This window comes from Mustela nivalis (genome assembly GCF_964662115.1).
Source record: "Mustela nivalis genome assembly, chromosome: 3".
In the NCBI taxonomy this organism is placed as follows: Eukaryota; Metazoa; Chordata; class Mammalia; order Carnivora; family Mustelidae; genus Mustela; species Mustela nivalis.
In genome coordinates, this window is record NC_139022.1 from 34,061,630 (window position 1) to 34,075,057 (window position 13,428).

Below are 13,428 nucleotides of genomic sequence, written 5' to 3' on the forward strand. Positions count from 1 at the left end.
GAAGCCGCTTTTCTAACCGTGCCCGGGGGGAACCACACTCTGTGCTTTCCCTCCCTCCCTCTTGTTTCCTCGGAAGCTCCGGGTAACACCCGAAATTTGGCCTTGAAACACGCGCGCGCGCGCATCACACACACACACACACACACACACACACACACACGTACACGGGTCTTTGCTCCGTGTAGTCCCCCTCCCCCCTTCCTTTCTTGGAGCGGCTTAAATCCAAACCTTAACATTAAAGCCATCCCCAAATTTGGTCTCTGGGATCATGTTGGCTCGAAGATTTCCGCGCAGGGCTCCCTCCCCCGCGCTGCTGGGGCTGCTTAAGGACAGTTACTTTCCCCGGGAGGGAACGGTCAAGTGGAAACTGTGTGTGTGTGTGTGCGTGCGTGTGGTTTATTTGGGGCGCACGCACACCCATCCGTAGCCTCAAGGTCGGCAGTACCCTGCCGAGCACTCCGGGTCCCCGCCGCTCGGGGCTCGTCCCTGCCAGCCAAGGACTCGACAAGGAGGGAGTCCCCAGTCCCGGCAGGGCAGCCTGCGAGCAGGTTCGGTGTTGGGCACGCTCGGGGCGGAAGAGGCACCTGCGAGGAGCGGGGTCCTTGGAACGTGGAGCCCGAGCTGCCGCCCCCGCCGTGCCCCCCGCCCGGCCCCCGCGCCCCGCGACTCCCCGGCGGGTGCTCGGCGCGCCGGACTCCGGGAGGAGGGAGGGGCGCGGCGCCCTCCCGGGCCGCAAGCGGTCACGGAATCTGACAGCCGGAGAGGCAGCTGGTCCCGGGCCAGGACTCCCGATCCTTCTCAAATGGAAACAGTTTCTCCCAGGGAACCTGCGGGAATTCTCCGTGGAATCTCACCTGGGCTTTGCCTCCTGGCGCATTTCACCAAGGCCGCGTTTACCACTTTGAGGCAAGGAAGGCTCCAAATGGAGCAGGGCTCCTGGTGGCCGACCGAGGTAAGCTCTTGACTAAGGTGACATTGATTGGGGGTGGGGAGGGGGCACACATTTAATGGGGACCATCCTCTGGCAGGCAGGATGGGGAAATGAAGTTTGCCTTGGGCTTTCCAGGCCTGCTTCTGCTGTACCTCTCCCCCACCCCCCTGCCGCCCCCACTCATGCCTTAAAAAGAATAATTAGTCTGCTTGGGTGGGTGGTGGAGAGACTCCCTTAGGTTTTTATTTTCAGCATTTTAATGTTCTGCACTAGAGGCCAGGGCCTCAGTATGACCAGAAATCTCCATCTCTTCCACCGTCTGCCGTTTTCCCCTTGCCTTACTTGTCGGCTCCCCCTTTCCCTAATCCAGCCTACTTTTATTTCTTTGCGATCCCCCTTGCTGACTTGGCTTTCTCCTCTAAGAAAATATGCACCACAGTAGCGGTAGAGTGGGAGGCTGTTGTGATTTTGTGTGTAACGCAGTGCTGGGGTTCTAGGGTGTATGGATTGATGGCTTATGAATCATTTATTCATAAAACATTGTCGGGCCCTTACTCTGTGCTCTTCTCCAGCTTCTTCATGTGTGGGATGACCAGGCCATTTTTGGGAGAAAAGAAACAGCCCCCCCCCCCCCAACTTTTCTCCCAAGTACTCTCTGCTTTCCTCCAGGCTGCAGGAGGGAAGGGGGCAACTGCAAGACCAGGGTGGGTATAGAAGCTGTGGGAGGAAGAGGAAACTCAGGAGGGCCGGCTGGTTTGGTGCCTTGTGCTTGGCAGTCATGGAGTAGTGATCTCAGCATTCACACATGAATGATCGTAATCAACATTTATGGAGCACTTGCTGTGTCTGTGGTGTTTTCTGGGACCGTTGCAAATATTAGCTCATTTAAACCTCATAAAGACCTCGTGGAGTAAGGATGACTATGACCTCTTTTGTCCAGGGCACAACTCAGGAGCAGATGATTTTCGTAATGAGTTCATGGTCACACACTGGTAGTGGGGGAGCCAAGACTGCAACTCAGAGCGTCTGACCATAGAACAGCACTCCAAGTCTCTTGCATGTGTCGGTTTTCATGTACTGATCCATCTCCTCTGTCTTCTAGGCCCTGGAGATAGAGGAATGAGCAAAGCCAGCAAGATACTAGGAGCTTATATTTTAGTGCTGAGGGAGACGGGCAATGTATCCATTAACAAAGTACATAATTTCAGGTTGTAGATAATTTCAGGTGGTAGATATCACCTGATATCTTAGATATCACAAAGGAAAGAGAACAGAGTGATGTCCTGGAGAGTGGCCAAGGAAAGTTCTCTTTGGGTGGCCTTCGGAGGTTGAGACCCCAAAGCACTAAGGGGAAGAAATAAATAGCTCGGGAACATAGGAAGTGACAAACATTAGTGATCAGGGAAATGCCAGTCAAGGCCACATCTAGATATCTTGCTCGTGTTCCCTGTTGAACGTGCGCAAGACTCTCTCGTAGGTATAAGCCTGGGAGCAAGTTTGACTGTTCGATGACAAGTAAATGAATATTCAAATTAGGATATAACATTAAACTGTTTTCCCGAGACTTGGTTCCAATTCATATTCCCACTAGTGATGATGGAAAGGTCCATGGAAGCCACATCCTATTTGATCATTTAATAATGTCAAACTTTTTAATTTGGGACCAAACAAATGGGTATAAAAGGATAACTCAATGTAGCCCAATAATGAAAACCAGTGTACATACCTAAAGAGTGGACTAATTGGTATTGTCATACACAGGAATATTACACAGCAGTCAACAATGAATAAAGCAAAGGACATAATGATAGGATTGGACTTTAGCAATATATTACTAAGTGAAAATTAAGTCTAAAAGATTACATATAGTATGATAATCTTTTATGACATTAAACACTACAGAAATTAAAAAAACTCTATTTAGGAATATGTTGGCTGGAAACCTTACTGATAACATAAAGAATTAACACATATCTTATGTGTTATATGTATTATATACTGTATTTTTATGATAATACCTCTTTCTTAACTTTTTTCAGTGTTCCTAGGCTTCATGGTTCATCTGTGAGTTTTTTCAAATTGTTGCAAATCTCCAAAAAATTTTCTACCATATTTATTGAAAAAAAAAAACACATGTAAGTGGACCTATGCAGTTCAATCCTATGCAGTTGTTTAGAGATAAAGTGTATCTATAGAGGCAATCACATGATATAAATAGGAAAGCAAGAGGGTGATGAGCGTGGGATCTGGGCTTATGCCTCCATCTAATGGGGAGAAGCCGGGAGACCATATGGTTAGTTAGACCTGAGTCAGTGGAAGGTCCCAGCTGTGTTTTGGCTTAGGGTTATGTATGCGTATTACATTATTGAAAATAAGTAGTAAATAATGAAACATGACAAGGAATGCATGGGCTAATAATGACCATAGATGCACAACCAAATATTAAGACTAATCCTCTTCTATGTACTTCTAAGTGCTAGGTAAGAAAGAACACACATGGACATCTCAATTGGAGGGTAGGAAGCTTGATGTTTGGAAGGACAAGAAGAGTGGCCAGAGTCAGGATGGACCAGCAGGCCAGGCAGGGCCTTAGAGGTCAAGGTAGAGAATGAAGTGTTTAATAATTTCAGGTGGTAGATATCACAAAGGAAAGAGAACAAAGTGATGTCCTGGGGAGTGGCCAAGGAAAGTTAAAATGAAATGAAAGTTGAAAAGAAATGATTGAGTTTTTTTTAAATTTTTTAAAAGATTTTATTTATTTATTTGAAAGAGATCACAAGTAGGCAAAGAGGCAGGCGGGGGGGGGGGGCGGGAAGCAGGTTCCCTGCTGAGCAGAGAGCAGAGAGCCTGATGTGGGGCTTGATCCCAAGACCCTGGGATCATGACCTGAGCCTAAGGCAGAGGCTTTAACCCACTGAGTCACCCAGGCGCCCCCAAGTTTGAGATTTTAAAAGGCCACTTGGGGGCACCTGAGTGGTTCAGGTGGTTAAGCTGACTCTCTCTCAGCTCAGGTCTTGATCTCTGGGTCATGAGTTCAGGTCCCCTTTGGGCTACCAAAAAAAAAAAAAAAAAAGTTGCCTCGGATGCTGTGTGGAGAACAGACTCCTGGCCGTCACTTGGGAGGCCACCTCAATAGTAGAGAGAGGATGGTGGCAGGAGTGTCACTGTATTTCTGCTGGTTGTGTACTGCATGGGATGCCAGTCCTGGGGTCAAGTGCAAGTTGCTGTCCAGCCCGAGATGCACTTGCTAAGGAACACCGTGGGGCTGGGTGCTGAAGGCCTGGAGGAAGGGCACCCTTTCAAATGTGTGCCAAGGGCCCTGTGGGCCAGCGGGGTGAGCATGAACTTGAAGCGAGGTGAGTGTAGGCAGGGCCTATTTTGGAGGTCGAATGGGTGGGATTGTTGATGGATTAGATGGAAAGGTTCAAAAGAGAAGGACAGGAGTCCTAGATTGTCCCCTTGATTTTTATTTGTCAGTGAGGATATTGATGGTGCTTACAGAGAAGAGGAAGCGCAGGTAAGATCTCATATTTTAGATATAATTTTGGAATGCTCTAACAGGGCCAAGTAGAAATGTCGGGTGGGGAACTGGGTGTAGGTCTGAAGCTTGAGGGAGAATTTGGGGTGACAGACGTAAACACTCCAAGCCCACACAATGGTAGAGTTCAAGTGCTTCCTCTTGGTTGTCATTGTCAGATTGTGAAACTCTTCAGGGTGGAGATATTTTTGTCTTTCTTATACGAGGCAGAGTGTAATGTAAAATAGGTTATTGATACAAATGGGTTGATCAGATGGTAGAGGATAGAAACAGTGTAAGTGTGGAACAAGAGAGGGGAAGTGTCCTGGGGGTGGATGGGTGGGGCTGGACCCTGCAGGTGTCTAAAGGTGGAGGCTGTGCGGTTTCCATTCCCTCTTGAGGTGAAGCAGGTCTGATGGTGGTGCTGGTCCATTAGGAGGGTGTGGCCCCAGGGTCTTGGGGCCAGTGTCACCTGTGGGTACTCGGAGCTGTCAGAGTAGCCAGAAATGGTGAGGAGAAGGGAGTCAAGACACAGAGCAGCCAAGCGAGCCCCTTGGGTCAGAGAAGGGCGCTGGGAGATGGGGCACGAGCTACACACTGGAACTCGGACCAGCCTGCAGCAGGCCTATGAGCAGAGAGATAGAGCGACATAAGGAAGAGGAGGTAGGACCCAGGGGCTGAAGGAGAGTCCAAAGTCGTTGGTGCAGTGGAGCCACAAGATGAAGGCTAGTGAATTGCAGGTATATTTGATTGTCACCAGGGAACTAGCCTGGGCCTGGCCGCAATGTACTGACCGCTCCAGTCCCACGGGCCCTTGGGCTCTGTTGTCCTTCGTGGCACCCCACATTACGTGTCCCTGTCAGGTGTCCCCTGCAGGAATTGCCTTCCTAGGACCCTCCTGGGACCAGGCTTAAGGCGCTGGCCCCACCGTGCCGCCTCTGGGCCTGCCAAGGGCCTTCCAGGTCACCATGTTCCATCCCCCGTTGACATTAAGTTCCCTGGCCACCATGTCTTCACAGTTCACTTCTCTTTGCTGGCCTGTCCTCTCTTCTGAAATGGCCTCCCCTCATCTCTACTCCCTGGCCCATCCCTACTCATGGCCTCCCCATGAGTGTGTGGCTCATGGTATGCATGCAGATTGCAGAAGGAAGAGACCGAGGAGGAGGAGAAACTCTTTCCTTCCTGGCTGATCAAGATGAGATCATCCCATTCTCACCAAAGCTGAAGGCATAAGGACTTCTCTGCTTAGACAGCCAAGTCCAGTACTGCTTACGACTGTAGGCTTTGGAGAAGGAACAGGGCCAGAGTCCAGTTCTGACTCTACCACATGTAGCGTGGGTAGGACACTGAGGCTTATTGTGAGTTAGGTTATTTATTTTTTCTTGAGAGAGATATATATATAGAGAGAGAGAGTGAAAGAGAGAGAGCATGTGAGCAAGTGGGGGAGGGGTGAGGGGTAGAGGGGGACGGGAAGGGAGAGAATCGTGAGCAGGCTCTGTGCTTGGTGTGGAGCCTGACGTGGGGCTGGATCTCATGATCCCGAGACCGTGTCCCAAGCCAAAATCAAGAGTCAGATGCTCAAGTGACGGAGCTACCCAGGGGCCCCTGGGGCTGTGAGTTCTTAGTGAGCTCTAAGGAGGTGAATGTTCTTTCTTTCTTTTTTTTTTTTTTAAGATTTTATTTATTTATTTGACAGAGCAAGAGAGATCACAAGTAGGCAGAGAGACAATTAGAGAGAGAAGGAGAAGCAGGCTCCCCACTGAGCAGAGAACCTGATGCAAGGCTCGATCCCAGGACCCCGAGATCATGACCTGAGCTGAAGGCAGAGGCTTAACCCACTGAGCCACCCAGATGCCCCAGAGGTGGAGGTTCTTAGCGCAGCTCCTGGCAGGGAATATGGGGTCCAAAGTTGAACTATTCTGATTTTCCAGGGCATTTCATTATCAATGCCTCTTCTGTTGACTGACCTTAAGGAGTGCTTCTCATTTTGAGAATTTAAGGCTCCTTGTCCAGAAGAGCCAACATGCCAGAAGTGAGGGAGTAGCCAGGCTTAGAAGATGGGGAGCTGTGCCTGGACACCTGGGCACCTGCAGCTTCCGTTGGCACATTACACCACATGGTTTCCCACTGCACATAAATCACGGCCAGCCAGGAGTCTGTGTAATGGTGAGGATTCAGAATTTATTAATCCAGCATTCCATAAACAGTGACTGAATGTCTTCCCACGTAAATGGGGACGCAGTGATGACTAATGCACTGTCCCTGCTTTCAAGGAAATCGCAGTCTAGTTAGGGAGGCAGATAAAGAGACAACTAGAATCTCCATGATCACGGGATCACTTTTGCTGCAGGCCACCATCCGCCAGACGCACCCGCCCAACCATGCTCCCAGTGCTGGGGAAGAATGGTGTGAACTCAGTATTAGCGAGTGTCCCTTGCATCTGTATATTTACAATGCACAAATCATGTTCACTTGGAATTATTTGATGTGATTTGGAGACCAGCTTTATGGAATGGGTAGAGCTTACTGTATTCATTATATGAACGAGATCTAGAACTCCACTGAACAGTGGCTTTTAAGTAAGGCAGAGTGCGTCATGCAGGACTCTGACAAGACTGGTCTTCCAGCCTTTTCCATCGTCCTTCCGTTGTTCTTACTCAGGGCTCTAGCTCACCACCTTGGGGGCCTGGGGTTTAGTTTGGATTCTGAGCTTACCCCCTTGGATTTCCTGTTTCCCTGTTGGGACCCCAGTTTCCTTGTTGGGACCTTTGCTCTCTGGAGACTGAAGCTGACAACTCCTCTTATGCGAGGGGCTTTGTGCAACTCTTCTAATATCTGGGCTACCATCTTGGTACTGGCTGGGAGCCACAGCCTATGTGACAGTCATGACAGTTCCCTCGAGGGAAGTGATCAACGATAGCTGGCTTGATTAGCTAGGCTTGGGCAGCTGGAGAAGGATCCTTTCCTTTCTTAGTAGTATTGCCAGACTGTTCTCTTGGCCAGAGAAAGGATGTACACGTCACTTAAGCCTCCCTATAAATGGAATGCCTTACTTACACTTTATCAGGGAGGTTTTAACGACCGTGGCTCGCTTATGAAATACCCGGAAGTCTTGCATAGTGAGTATATCAGCTTATGGTTATTTAGATAAGGAATCTGGCTTTTTAAAGTACTTAGTTAAGGAAAGTGACGCTCCCAGACGTACCTGTCACATGATCACAACATGGGGAAGGGAGTTTGTGGAGAACAGGTGTTTTTCCCATCTACTCCTGTATGTTTTATCTTGGTGGAAGATAATATCCTAGGTGTTTTTGCTGCCCACTGTTGTGGGGGTGGGGCAGCTCAGACATCTGGAGCTGCAGCGCAGCAGGACAAGGATTTTCACTGACACAGGTCAGAAATCTGGAAGGGGCGACCTCTCTCCCCTATCTTGACCACCATAGCTCGAGGCTATTCTCTTCTGCAGGGTAAAACCAGTTAACTGGTCATTACCTTTTAATCTGCATATGAGGTGTGGGAAAAATAAAATAAAAAAAAAATAAAAATAAAAAATATAAAAGCCATCCTGTATCAAAGATGAGTTCTGAAAAGGGCTTTTTAAATTCCATTTGCTTCACGGAATTGGAGATCAAGTTATGTGTTAATTGACTGGTACAGCAATTCTGCTGAAAATTTTGTTCTGTATGCAGGGCGAGTCGTCTGATTAGTCTAAAGTCTAGTTACTGTGTGAGTATTTTAAGAAATACCTTTGCTTTACTTTAAGTCATGCAGTAATAGGACGGACAAAGTGTTTTGCATTCAAGTCTTCATGTCAGCTGGATATCAACAGGTGAGTTTTAAAAACATTTATTTTTGCTTTAAGGTGGTTAAAATGGGAGGGTATTGATTTACTTGGGAGAGCTCTCTGTGGTTCTTAGGTATACGTCTGCCCAAACTAGTTCAAAAGAGCATAATTTCGAAATGACTGGAGCCTCCATCATTCTTAGTATAAGTACCGTACGCTAACTGATTGCGCCACTGGAGCACCTCATCATTCTTATTATAAATTCAAATTGAAAACCAAGCAGTCAACGAACAAAGCTTTATCTTACTGCCCAACTTTAAGATTTATTTTTCCTTCTACATTGGAGACAATGTTACCACCTGAGTTGTGTTGATGGGTTTGGTGTGTTTGGGAGGACAAAGGCCTTGCTAACTGCAGACAGCTGTGCTCACCACACCCTTTACTCCACACCCCAGCTTCTGTTGTGCTTGTAAGAATTGTTTTATACCGTCCTTCCCACGAATGATTGAAGAAAAAGACTAAGGCCCGAATGATGATTATCATGTGTGTGTCTGAAGAGGTTGACTGTTCTCGGTCAAGACGTATCTGGCTGGTTAGCCCTGATGGAATCTTCCTTATACATTTTATTGCAAACCAGAAATCTGATTTTGCTTTGTGTGGGATGGGAGATATTGAGGAAGATGGAAGCGTCTTACCACAGGCAGGCCAGAGCAGTGCTTCTTGAATTCAGGCTTTCAAAACCCAATTCCTGGACCCTACTCCCTGAGATTCTGACTCAGTGACAGAAATTTGCACAATGTCTATTTCTAACAAGTGCCGAGGTGATGGTGATATTGCTGGTCCATGGAACAGGCTTTAAGCAACACTGGCCTAGGTCATTAATTTTGGACAATGTCCATTGGTAACAATGGTATTGGAGTTCCACACACCCCAGAACATGACCAGTAGAGCAGAGGCAGGTAAGACAATGCTTATGGTGACCGCCTGTCCTGGTTTGGGCACTAAGAGTCTTGTGTTCTAGGGAACTGCTCAGTTCGGGGAACACGGGAATTTGGTCACCCAGAAAGCATACTAGGCTGGCTTCTTCTTTTTTTTTTTTTTTTAAAGATTTTTTCTTTATCTGACAGAGATCACAAGTAGGCAGAGAGGCAGGCACAGAGAGAGGAGGAAGCAGGCTCCCTGCAGAGCAGAAAGCCCGATGTGGGGCTCGATCCCAGGACCCCGGGACCACGACCTGAGCCGAAGGCAGAGGCTCAACCCACTGAGCCACCCAGGTGCCCCACTAGGCTGGCTTCTTATTGTTGCTTTATTGTGCTTTACCGTGATGGCATTTCACTTAAATTTTAAACCCGAGATAAGCCACTGAGCATACTGTAAAAAGACATGTAACAGTGTACAACTGAGGACTGCTGGGGAGGAGGGGAGGATCCTTCAGCTTTTCCAAATCCCTTTTCTCACAGGTCATGGTAGGTCAGGGTGCCCAAACTTGCCTGCACTTTGGAATCACCCGGGGAGCTTAAAAAGCAAGAAAGAAACATGTCTGTGCTCTCCATCTACCCAGTTGTGAATTAATTGATTTAGGGTATGGCCTGGACTCTTACAGTTCTCAAATTTTCCCTGATGATTCTACTCTGCAGACAAGTCTTGCCATCCCAGTGGTCTTTGGTTGTCAAAGATGGCAGCCCTGGTGCGCCTGGGTGGCTTAGTTTGTTAAGTAACTGCCTTCAGCTCAGGTCATGATCCCAGGGTCCTGGGATTGAGCTCTGTGTCAGGCTTCTTACTCAGCGGGGAGCCTGCTTTTCCCTCTCCCTTTGCCTGCTACTCTGCCTGCTTGTGCTCTCTCTCTCTTTGTCAAATTAAAAAAAAAAAAATGGCGCCCCTTCCTTCCTTTTTCTGCGCCTGCTCCATTATCACTTCAAGAGCTGGGATCTGTTTCCTGTTTCTTGAGTCACACTGCTCTTGCAACTCTCGTTGGACAATAAGATTCAGTGAAAGTGAATTCTGGGGCCCGAAAGCCCAGGCCCGAAGAGGTAGCTTTTGTTTCCTCTTAGAAGCCAGCCTCTGTGGGAGAGATCTGAGTGCACAGTGCTATGAGGAGACTCCAACTCATCTGAGGAGGGCAGGCCACCTCATGAAGGAGCCAGAGAGGTGCACAGAGAGGCAAGTGATACCTTCTTGGGTCTGATAGCCCAGCCCACCTAACAGCTGAATTTGGCTGCATGAACGACCCCAGCTGGTGCCACCGGGATCAGGAACCAAGCAGACAGGCCCCCCCTCAGCTTTGTTTTAAGTCATTTCATTTTGGGTGGTTGGGTTATAGGACAATCCATACAAGTGTATTCCTTGTACTTATTGGTAATAAAAACAGAAAGGGGGCATTTTGGAAGGCCCCATGTGAATGAGGAGTAGGCTCTTTGCTGTCTCCAGGTTAAAGTGCAAAGCCAATCAAACCCGTATTGCTGAATATTCGAAGGAAAATTGTTACTTATATCCATAAAATTATTGGTGACCGTGTGCAAAGAGGTTTCACTCTTGTCAACATTGGGCTTCAACAATGCTTGGTCTTGCGTCTTCTGGAAAGCAGGGCCCAAGGAAGTGTTCAGAGCACTGTCAGTTTGTCCGGGATGAGCATTCTTGGAGTGTGGGGCTGAACAAGGCAAGAGAAAAGATGACATGATGCTGTTGAGTGCCACCTGAGAACACATTAGCTGCTGTTGATCAGGAAGCTGGGTGGGATAAGGCATCCTGTGTCACTTCACATGCCTGCTTCCTTGCCATGTGGGGCTTCTCCAAGAGGCTTGCAAGGAGGAAGCGTTTGTGGGGGAGTAATTCATGGAAAAAAAAAGAAAGAAGACCATTGTCCCCCCCCCCCTCTTATTTCTCATTGAGGAAGTCTTACCCCATGGAGGGACGAATGCCATCTCAGGGGCTGCCCAGGGATCCAGGCACAATGCCACACCACCCCTTGTTTTTTCCAAGTCCCCAGGGTGGAGGGACACCTCTGTGTGGTTGAGCCATTTGCCAAGAGAGATAGAGGAGAAAGCGTTTGAGGGAATCTAGAAGGTGGATAATAGTTTTGTGTGTTTTTTGGTTTGGTTGTTTTTTTTTAACCAAATCAAAGGCTGTGGACTGTCTTTTTTTTTTTATTATTATTAATTTATTTATTTTCAGAAAAACAGTATTCATTATTTTTTCACCACACCTACTGCTCCATGCAACCCGTGCCCTCCATAATACCCACCACCTGGTACCCCAACCTCCCAGCCCCCCGCCACATCAAACTGTGGACTGTCTTTTAACAGTTCTTGCCAACTATAGTCTGAAACTGAGGTATGATGTATAAGTAGGGATTCCCATTCTGCTGTTAGCCCTGTGCTCTGTAGCCAGGCCCATGCAAACCAAAACTAGTCTGCCCTGGTCTTTTCCCTCCCAATCATCCCACCAAATGTGACATTCTCCACGAACATTTGCAAAATGGTCACAGCAGCTCTGTTTTCATCTTCAGCTCCCAAGGATTTGGTTCTTATTTTCCTGTTTTGCAGAGCTAAGTCTGTTCTGGTAGAGAAGGTAGTGTGTGTTCATGCTTTAGACAGTCTTACGAGAAGGGAACACTAATGACGGTCACTGCTGAACATCCATTCTTCTTGATGAGGTGTTACCCCTTTTCCTCGTCAGGTCTTTGCAACAAGGGAAAGAGATTTCGAGTGTAAACAAAATGCCATGTTTAGTTAGTACAAGAGGCTGGGTGGTTCCTTAATGTCAAATGCTTTTGTAGGACTGGTACCATTATGTTTGGCAATCCAACACCATCCATGACCATAGGAGCCATTGACTAAGAGAATTAAAAATCTGTTTAACACATCAAAGGGTTTATTGTTCAGCGCCATCATTTTTCTGGAAAAAATTGTTTTCACTGGTTTCTCAGTAATCTTCTGATGAGAATTTTTTTCCCCTTTCCTTTTAATTGCCTCATGTACATAGCAGTAAAGCTCGCCTGACTTCAAAATGGCGGACAAAAAGAATTTGACTGCAGTTAAAGTCTGTGAAGTTAATCTGGTCATTGCTTTTCTTGTGGCCAAGTAATCTCCCCTTCTGTTTTCCCATAATTGACGTGACTGATTGACTGTGGTAATAGCTGGCCACCATTTTCCTTCCCTTTTTGGGGTACCAAGAGATGGGATTCCTTTCATTTTTACAGAAATATTTCTAAGTCATTGGAGGCATCTGGGTGGCTCAGCTGGTTAAATGTCTGCCTTTGGCTCAGGTGGATGGTCCTGGGATCAAGCCTGGCATTGAGCTCCCTGCTTAGTTCCCTGCTACTTCTTTTCCCTTCCCCAGCTGTTGCTCTCTCTTGTTCTCTTTCTCTCAAATAAACAAATAAAAAATTTTAAAGAGAAATATTTCTAAGTTGTAAGCATGAAAATTCTCTTATGGAATAAAGCATGAAAATTCTCTTATGGAATAGAGCAAAATAGAGAGGTGGGTAGAACATGTTCTACCTCAGTTCCCTCCCATATGCTGCAAGCATGTGCATGGTCTTTGGAAGAGAAAAGCCTTAAGCCTGCAGTATCATTTTCTAGTGACAATTACTGCATTCACCTTATTCTCAAATGAAGGAGGTTTGGCACGCTTTTAATTTCCAGATAGTAGTCTCTGCTTCCTAGGAGGCTAAATTTTCTAAGTGTTCCCCTGAACAAGTGAGAGATCTTTGGACCTAATTGTTGCTGTTGAAAGGAAGGGAAACTCCGTATGTGAACTGAGTAGAAGTGTTGTCTTATTTGACTCTTTTCTTCAGTAAACGAAAGAAGTCTGGTTCAAGTAGACTCAGAAAAGAGAATTGGTCAGCTTAGAGAAGACAAAGGCTATGTGTAGTACCAGCTGTATCCAGGATTCAAGCAGGGATATAAAGAAGTTTCTCCCTTTTTTATTTTTATCTCTAACTCTTGTTTCATCTTTTGCTCATGACGGCTTCATTCTCAGGCACGATACTCTTCCCTAGTTCTGAGATGTGCACTAACAGAGCTACGTTTTACCTCTAATGCATAGTTGTGCTTTAACAAAAATTCTAGGGTTCACTTTAAATGGAGAGGCCCTGTTCAGATTTGGGGGGAATCAGTGTTTCCTGTTACCTAGGAAACACTTAAGATGCTATACAGAAAAATGGAAAAGAATGTCAGGTTGGCTAAAAGAACCAAT

At 47.0% G+C, this 13,428-nt stretch overlaps 1 protein-coding gene across 5 annotated transcripts in view; it reads left to right on the top strand.

Moving 5' to 3' along the window:
- The first annotated feature begins 346 nt into the window (after window positions 1-346).
- Window positions 347-13,428, top strand: part of KCNN2 (potassium calcium-activated channel subfamily N member 2) — a 477,186-nt gene continuing 464,104 nt past the window's right edge. For 4 of the 5 annotated variants that reach the window (XM_082723557.1, XM_082723555.1, XM_082723554.1 and 1 more), the window contains exon 1: window positions 347-952. The gene's annotated coding sequence lies outside the window, so the exon portion shown is untranslated. The remainder of the gene's footprint in view (window positions 953-13,428) is intronic. The other variant, XM_082723560.1, reaches the window with a different exon arrangement.